Source organism: Thermobia domestica, chromosome 13 (assembly GCF_964235325.1).
Source record: "Thermobia domestica chromosome 13, izTheDome1.hap1.1, whole genome shotgun sequence".
Taxonomy (NCBI): Eukaryota; Metazoa; Arthropoda; class Insecta; order Zygentoma; family Lepismatidae; genus Thermobia; species Thermobia domestica.
The window spans coordinates 11,327,217-11,336,273 of record NC_137466.1 but is presented as its reverse complement, the minus strand read 5'-3'; the positions used below and the strand labels follow the sequence as shown (position 1 = coordinate 11,336,273).

The 9,057-nt window shown below is 35.2% G+C and overlaps 1 protein-coding gene across 6 annotated transcripts in view; it reads left to right on the top strand.

Moving 5' to 3' along the window:
• The first annotated feature begins 2,668 nt into the window (after positions 1-2,668).
• Fancm (FA complementation group M) overlaps positions 2,669-9,057 on the top strand; it is a 255,915-nt gene continuing 249,526 nt past the window's right edge. For 4 of the 6 annotated variants that reach the window (XM_081735483.1, XM_081735478.1, XM_081735481.1 and 1 more), the window contains exon 1: positions 2,796-2,950. The gene's annotated coding sequence lies outside the window, so the exon portion shown is untranslated. The other 2 variants (XM_081735480.1, XM_081735479.1) reach the window with 2 other exon arrangements.

Here is a 9,057-nt window from a genome sequence, read left to right as displayed (position 1 = left end):
GAAGCCGATTAGGTTGAAACATATTCAATTTTGACACCAAATATAATCGTTTTCCTTCCTATTTGATAGCTGCCTGTGATCTGACGATCCCAGGTAGCGCTGCACTTGAACAAAATTATCATTCCAAAAAGTACCACCAGAGGTCATTGAGAACCATAGCTTTTCTTGAAATGATTTAAATCTCAGTTAGGATACTATGATTATTACAATTCGGTGCAAAACTTGTTATCTCGTTTTAATAACAGAAAAATCGAGGATAATTACAATTTACAATTATTATTTTAGAAAATTCAAAACCTTGACTATAAATGACATATTACACAATACATATCTCAACTATGATGTACTCAGATTCGAAGCTATAATGACCACCTGATTGACAAAGAATTTTTGCATCAATGTCACTTCGCATTTCGCATGTGTGCACATAACATGAGTTTGTGTAACTTAATCCCCAATTAATAATACAAGCATGTTTTTATTAGAAGCATATACGATATCAAAAAAATACGAGTTCTCTCTTGTAATACGCCACAATATATCATTCACTATCTCTTGCTATATTAAGTAATCGAGAACTGTAATTTCGTAGAGAAGAATAAATAAAAATGAACTAAAACATAATTAAATATGCATATCGACGAATATTTCGGATAATATTTCAATTGGAAACATCTCCACTCTCTTTTTCTCTCGGTTAACATATGCGTGATTCTTGCATCTCATTTCTAGATGGAGAACTTTGAGCAGAGAAAAGTCATCATACACCCTGCAAGAACAAATTAAGTTTAAAAGACAGAAACTTTCGGTTAGCCGAATGAAGGCTTAAGTAGCCAAGTCTCGATTAGGACAACCTTTTTGAAGAAATCTTGAGTGTGACATAATATTTCTTTTCTACCATAAAAAACCTGTGTATCTTGGTCGGTATTTAATTAATTATGCTGAAATCTAAAAGAAGCGTCTTGTGTGGTGATATAATACATTACTAACTATCAAAAAGATTTTTGTCGCGCGTTTGCGTTGTTTAACCCTTCCTGGTATCTATGTTAATAACAATCAGTCCATATAATACGCATCCACTTCGTAATTTAGTTAGGTTTAACAAATCTATTCAAGTATCAAATACGAATAAAATAGTCATTTACATTTATTTTAATGTTGCAGTTTAGACAAGCTGTAAAAATAAAAAATTCAGAACAAATCTTCATAGCTTAGCACTTAACGTTAATACAACAAAAGTATTACAACTAGTCCGAGATATTATGTTTGTTACTGAAACTTCTGCTGTGTATTGTTGGTAGAGTGGGTATCGTACTTGATCGGTGAGAGAGTCATTAGGTGTCTTGGATTCGAATCTCCACCCAGCTATTTTACGATTCCTTTTTCAAATGCTTGTTAAAAAAGAACCATAAATAAATCGAACACTTCAATCATTTCCGTTTGGAACTGACCACGTTATCTTTATGCTTCAATCCTGCGTCGAACAAACGTTTGTTCATAATTTTCCTTTATTTCAGCCGGCAACTATATCCCTGTATTCTAGTGTAGATTGCTCGCTGTATCATAGTTCAAATCTCGTTCTAGACGGATGTTCTTAACTGTTTACGTCTACTTGTAATCGTAATTTTGTTTGATGTCATTAAGACTTCAGAATACTTCGCAGAGAGCATTTTAGCTGTTAAACAAGAGAACGCTATTTCTTGGCAGCTATCACTTTTGTCATATATGAGTGAACATTATAGTTGCTTACTAAATAGCCATGTTGGATTCAAATCTTTGCTAAACTTGCCTGGAGGAAAGCGATAGGTACCGGAATAGTCACGGTCAACAACTTCCTATACACCGTATTTAATATAATTTCTGGAGGTGAAGTGATTTCAACGATTGCACACATAAAATATGTATAACAACAACTCTTCTTGATTGGAATCGATCGGTCCCAGAGTTAGTCACTTCTGGTGATCCACTTCGATACACGATATTCAACACAGTTTCCAGGGTAAAGTGTTTCCAACAATTACACACATGCAACATATATATATATATATATATATATATATATATATATATATATATATATATATATATATATATATATATATATATATATATATATATATATATATATAATCAATCAATTCGTCTTGACGAAAGAAAACGAATAATGTCAAAATTCCGGTTATCACTTTCGATACCGGTATATGATATTTAAAACAATTTACTGGAGTGAAGTGTTTCGAGCGATTGCCCACATACAACGTATATGTTAATCAACTCGTCTTGAAAAAAGAAAATGTTCAGTAACAGTATCATTCAACTCGTCTTCACGAAAGAAAGTGATTGCTAACGCAATTCCGGTCACTTCCAGTGTACCACTTTCATACGGTATATATATATATATATATATTACAGTTTCCAAGGTGGGGTCGGGTATCAAGACGAGTTAATTGATATTTTGCGTGTGTGCAATCTCTGAAAACATACAGCCGTCGGAAATTCTAAAAACTGTATTAGATAGTGAGTAGTGGAAGCAATTAAACGGAAGTGACCAATTATATACCGATCGCCTTTTTTCGTCAAGAAGAGCTGATACATATGGTGAAAGTGTGCAATCGTTGGGTGGACCTCCAGGGGAGGTTAGCTTACTTCGGAGAGAATGGTTCCCGGGAACATACCTGGAAAAATCATTAGGGAGGCAGTTTGTATTGTAATCAGTCTTCTCAAAATTCTGCGCGAATAATGCAAAAAGTAATTACATCTGCTACACCGATTATCGTAAACTATTCAGAAAATTTTGCAATGCATTGATGCAAACAGTTACGGAATGACCCGATAAGAATTGGTAAGTAGATCTGCTTCACTTAAGAACAAGTAACCTGACCTGGCAACGGTTGGCAACCAATTCCAGAAGTTTTGGTGTCAGGTGTTCTGGATTTAAAAGTTAGGGAAAGTGAGTTGTGATATTTATACCTTAATTTTTAGTTATTAAGAATTAACGCATGCACTTTATTTAAATAAGATTTGTCAAAAGTGACTAATGTACGCTGTTTTTAATTAATATGTTTATTCAGAGTAGATAACATAAACAATGACAAATTAAGAGGCATAGTTGTTCAAGTGCAAGGTTGATAGCAGACTCAAGTGTGTAAGTTCCTGGTGTGGTAAATTTGAAGAAAGAATAGGCATAAAGGTGAGGCATAATTAGAAGGATTTAAATGAAAACTGCTCGTATCTATACTTGTGTAGGTAGTAGGTACGGAGCTGTTCAATGTTATGGTACTATACACAACACCAGAAAAATATAAAACTAGGTACGTATAGAAATATGGCTTAAGTTCGTACGATCATACGGTAAAACCCGTAAAAATGTCAGGTTAAGTAAAGCAATTATGCTTATTGTCAAAAACCAGACGGATGATCAACTTCGGAATAAATGCCCCCTAGTCTATTATAACCATGTAGAGCAGTCATAAAATTGACAATTTTAAATTTTCGTAGGCGTTATTTGCTTTTTGTCGAAAACCTGGCGGACGACCAACTTCGGAATAAATACTAAAATGTTAACTAAAATTAATGAATAAGTAGTATAATGCCCACATCCTTATTTGAGAGACAGAACCTCTTAGTCAAAAACACATAATTGTACACAGTATTGAAAATTTTGTACTTTGTATAGGGATAGGCACGTCTTTACTTTGACTATAATGCTAATATAAGCAAAACCATGTACATGAATTGTGTCAGATTGTATAATAAACTTCCTTTGTACTTGAAAAATATGACCAATGTTTCCCTTTTTGGTAAGACTTTATATAATCTATTCACTGAAAAGTGCTATTACACAATTAAAGAATATTTAAATGACTCATTAACTGAAGAGTTGGAAACAGATACTTACCCGTGAGTACATGCCTGGTGTGGTACAAACAGTTACCTAATTAGATGTAAATTCTCATGTCCTATTATGTGGTTTTGGAAATATGCATGATGTATACCTCTGGTACTTGACAATATTGTATGTTTTTTTTCTTTCTTTTCTTCCTGACAACTGTAACGCTTTCATGAGAACTTCTCATGCTTTGTAAGCTAATGAAGCAGGCAAATAAATGAAATGCAATGACTCAAACAGTGATTGCAACCGATTCATCTGACCCGGTTGGAGTCACTGTCCGAGTCAAAGTAATGTACAATGTTAATGGGGCCGCGGTGGCTCAGTGGTAGAGAGTTCACCTCTAGTGTATGGGGCCCCGGGTTCAAACCCTGGTCCCGCCAAGTAAACTTTGTGGTGGACAAACACCGTGTGCGTGGGTTTTCTCTGGGTTCCCAGTTTCTTCATTCCACCATTTCATTCATTTCTCATCATCAGTCTCCTTTAGCCTAGCCGGCATAAACGTGGGACGTAAAACTCAAAGATTTCATTTTTGTACAATGTTAAGAATTATACTATAACTACAAGAGCCAAAATGTTACTAAACACCGTTCCTCGTATAAGTAATTTACTATTTCTAAAACAAGCGGATGTGCCCCTTGTACTTAAGATTTTAGTATAATTCTTTACATTGTACATACTGTTCTACACAAAGGAAAATCTTGCCAAATACTCAAATGCAAAACTAATCAAGAATAAAAATAATATCAATTAAAAAATGAAAACACTGACCGCTAATGATAGACATGGCGTAAAATTTAAAAATATCTCTCTCCAAGTGACAAACTATCAGCAAATTTACGCTGCCATAAATACCAGGAAAAATGCATAATTGCTGATTCCACACACGAAACAATAATATAGCAAGAGCACTTGCACAATACTCAACTTCACATTACTGAAAAATGTTCCTTTCCGCACAGACATCTATTTATTAAAGCGAGCACACTTGCTGTTATTACAAACAAGAAAAACCAATAAACGCCCACTTTTACCATACGTCGGAAATATCTTCAGCCTTCGACCACGTGCTTCCTCTTACTTCCTACAAGGAGACAGAACATGTGATATCACAGTAAGAAACTACCATACGACTGTACGGAGACACGTATTGGGAAAAATATGAACTACCACCAATCTTTCAACTAAGAACGTCACTCCAAAGGCACGTACAGTTCCAACAAGTGACTCAGGCAAAAACAGTTCCAGCAAGTGACTGAACCTATAAGAACCGATTAAAGTCACTGTTCGAGTCTAAGTAAAGACTTGCCAAGGGATATTTAAGCGAAAAGTAACCTTCCATTACAAACATGATTGTCTTCGGATCTTACAGTGTTTTCCAGGGAATCCTCATTTCGCGAGAGTTGTGCCGAGAATTAACGAGTAACGTTTGTTCTGTTATAATTTATGGCACACACAGTTCTATTCGCTCATTTATAGTTTTTCCAGAGTTCTATTTCAATTCAAATAGTTTCGATTCTAGTTGTGTAAATTCATTTATAACTTGTTAATCAATTGATTTGCTCCTAGATCCTGCAAAATGATCGATGCTTTAACAGTAATTTTTACTGGTGGTCCTGTCCTATAATCACAGAAGCTAAACATGTTAGCTTAAAGTTATTTCTTAATTATTTTTAAATTGAAAATAAAATCGTACTGGATAAATTCTGCTTTCGAGGGACAGGTTTTTTCTAAAAATTGATCGTCTTTGCTAAATATAGCCTTATTTTGGTTAGATTAGGTGTTTGACGTTAAGTGTAACTTTATACAGTGCAGATGTAGTTTTGCCGCACAACAGTTTGGAAGATTTACAGGTAAAATTCAGTACTTTGCATGGAAAGACATGTTTATAAGGAACATGTTACCAGTGTAAAGTGATTACAAGTGCTTTGCGACGGATAAAATAAGTGAGTACATATGAAAGCTGCCTCTATTAGGTGCTTTTTTCCACCGGCGGCATATTTCTGCACACGACACAAAACGTGTATTTTATGCTTACAAGTGCAGCGTTACTAGTATGAAACCATGACAACTGGCATTGAAACTTTTATTGCCATCATCCACTCCTTTCCCTTGCCCGCATACCCACCATCGCTGACGTGCCTTCTCCCTTCTGACGCGCTGCCGCACGGGCCCATCAGCTTTGCCCCACTTGACTCGGTTAGATAGCGTTCCTGCTTTGGTGGCCACTTAGCACAGGTTGGTTTGTGTTTGTTGCACTGTAGTTTTATGCTGCACATCCGGAAGCCGTATTTATACTCAAATCGAAAAGGAATTGTATTTTTTCAACAATTACTTCTGGTGGCTCACTTCAATTTTATGTATGCCAAGTGAGATATTATCACGTCGCCAAGTGGAAACCTTTTAGGAGACAATAAGAATGAGATTAGAATTATAAGTTTTCAACAATTCTTTCTAGTGGTGCGCCAAAACTAAACCTGTACGTTTTATACTTGCCTTCACGATTTGTATAGATCTCCAACGGCTTCTGTTTTATAACCTAGTTTTGGCCCTCTCTCAGCAACATTTCGTGTTCCTCCATTACACATATTGCATTTCTATTCTATTCACATCACAGATTACTCACACATTAATTCCCCTTCCGTAACAACTCCTGGAAACATTCTGTTTTTTACCAGTTTTGGCGTCCAGAATACAGAATTAACCCATCGTACTACGATTATTCTTTTAGGCTAAAGGAGACAGATGATTAATGGTAGTGAATGATTATGAAATTAAATTTTATGTGCTCTCTTTTCATGAGGAAAGTAGGTAAAAGCAGATTTATTCGTGAAATAGGATGTCCAACTCACGAATTTTTGTAATGTTAACAAATAGAATTGCGGTAGGATTTCTAGTTGCGTGTTGATGTTGTAAAAATAAACATATAAATGCATGGTGAGTTTTGAATTTTTTTAAAAGACATATTTGTTAATGTGTTGGGGATGCAAATATTAAAATGGGCGGTTTAAAGGTCTGTGACTGGATATTGGATGACTTATTTTACGAATTAACGGCAGATAAGGGTTATACATCGCACCTGCCCTTTCCATTCAGTACGGAAATTAAGTTACTTCGAGACGTTCGGTTAAAAGACAAACAAAAACATTTTAAAAATGCCATGCCTGTCTCTAAAGGGAAATTTGTATTTTTAATTAGCAAAAATTGTTATAGCATCATTCTCATTTGAATAAGTTTGCTTATTTTTATCGTGGTAATGGTCAATTACCATAATTACAATCTAGTCTTATCGAATGGACATAGAATAGTTTTTGGAATATTACCTTTCAATATTAAACTTAGTATTAAGTTTCGGGTAGTTTCCTTTTGTTTTTGTTACCAACTGTTCTGAAAATGAATCCACATTCTGTAAGAAACGTATATTTTTAAATTTATTGGTTAATAGTTAATTATGTCTTGAGTTATGTTTCAGTTCAATGCTCCGATTACTGTGATTGTGATTTGTATACTTGATTCTTCACGAAATGATTTCACTTGTAATCGGAACAGTGAATCATGGGTGCCATAAATCATAATTCCTCCATGAAATTAACTGCTCAACAATCAAGATCTTGTACATGGATAAACAATTAAGTAAGATATATACGTTTATACTTCCCCATTTTACTTTGTTCCTCGTTTGGAAGTGTATGATCGTTTTGTAAAAAATCAAATGAAATCTTTAGTTTTGCGTCTTACGTTTATGCCGGTTAGGCTAAAGGAGAGATGATGATGAGATGGTGGACTGAAGAAAGTGGGAGGAAACGGAAGAATGCTCAGAAAACCCATGAGCGCGGTGTTTGTCTACCACAAAGTTCACACAGCACGAGCTGGGATCGAATCAGGGACCCCAAGCACCGAAGGTGAACACTCTACCACTGAGCCACTGCGTATGATTGTTTTGGGTCACACACACGGGTCTTTCCATGTCAAGTGAACTAATGAAAAAGCCAAGGATCTTTCATTTTATTGATACTTGCTTACCATGAATTACTACCAGTGGTTGAAAAAACTGCAAAATTGTACATTGTTATGTATTGTAGTTTTCCAATTAGAGTTTTCTAATACATAGAAGTTCGTAGGGATCGTAATAGTGCATATTATGGATGCGTTAATATATCAAATAATACTTTCGATAAAGTGAATACTTTCAAATATCGAGGATCAATATTAACAGACCAAAATCATATTGACGAAGAAATTAAATATCGACTAAAAGAAAGGAATTCGTATTATTATTTACTTCAAAATCTCTTGTCGGGAATCCTATCGAGGAATTTGAAGCTTACATTATATAAAACGATGATCATGCCTGTTGTTCTGTATGGTTGCGAAACATGGTCGCTTACTCTAAGGGAAGAACGTAGACTGGAAGTGTTTGTGAATAAGATCCTGATGCGAATATTCGGACCCAAGAACGGAAATGTGGAATGGCGGAAACTTCATAACGAGGAACTACATAATTTATATCGTTCACCAAACATTATTAGGGCCAACAAATCTGTGAGTCTTAGTAGGCAGTCATGTAGCCAGAATGGAAGAAAGTAGGAACGCTTTCAAAGTTTTAACTGGGAATCTGAACGAAAAATGATCATTAGGAAGACTTGTGTGCAGCTTGGGGGACAGTATTAAGGTGGATCTCGCAGAAATAGAAATACAAAATAGAAACTGGATCCAGTTGGCTAAGGATAGAAGTCGATGGAGAGCATTTGTAATTGCGACATTGAACCTTCGTGTTACAGAGGCCATAGAGTTAGTTAGAGCTTTGTAGCATGTGAAACAGCGCAATTTTTCGTACACATACAATCATAAAATGATTCATAAATGATATGAGAGTTGACGTAGAATGCTGGGATGAGCACCAAATTGTGGGTTATGTTACGAGGCTTTAATTTTGATATTGCACATGACTACTATGCGATTTTTTTTTCCTTCGAAGTCAGATTAGGAACGAAAGTCGAATTCATTAAGAGTATGGGAGGTAAGGGCAAGAAAGATTTTTTTTTTTTATTCTGTAATGAAATAAATGAAATAGGAGAGTGGCCAAAAAGATTTCCTGAAGACAATGACGATACCAATGGCTAAGAAATCCAAACCAAAGGAATGTTAGAATTAATAGAACTATTAGC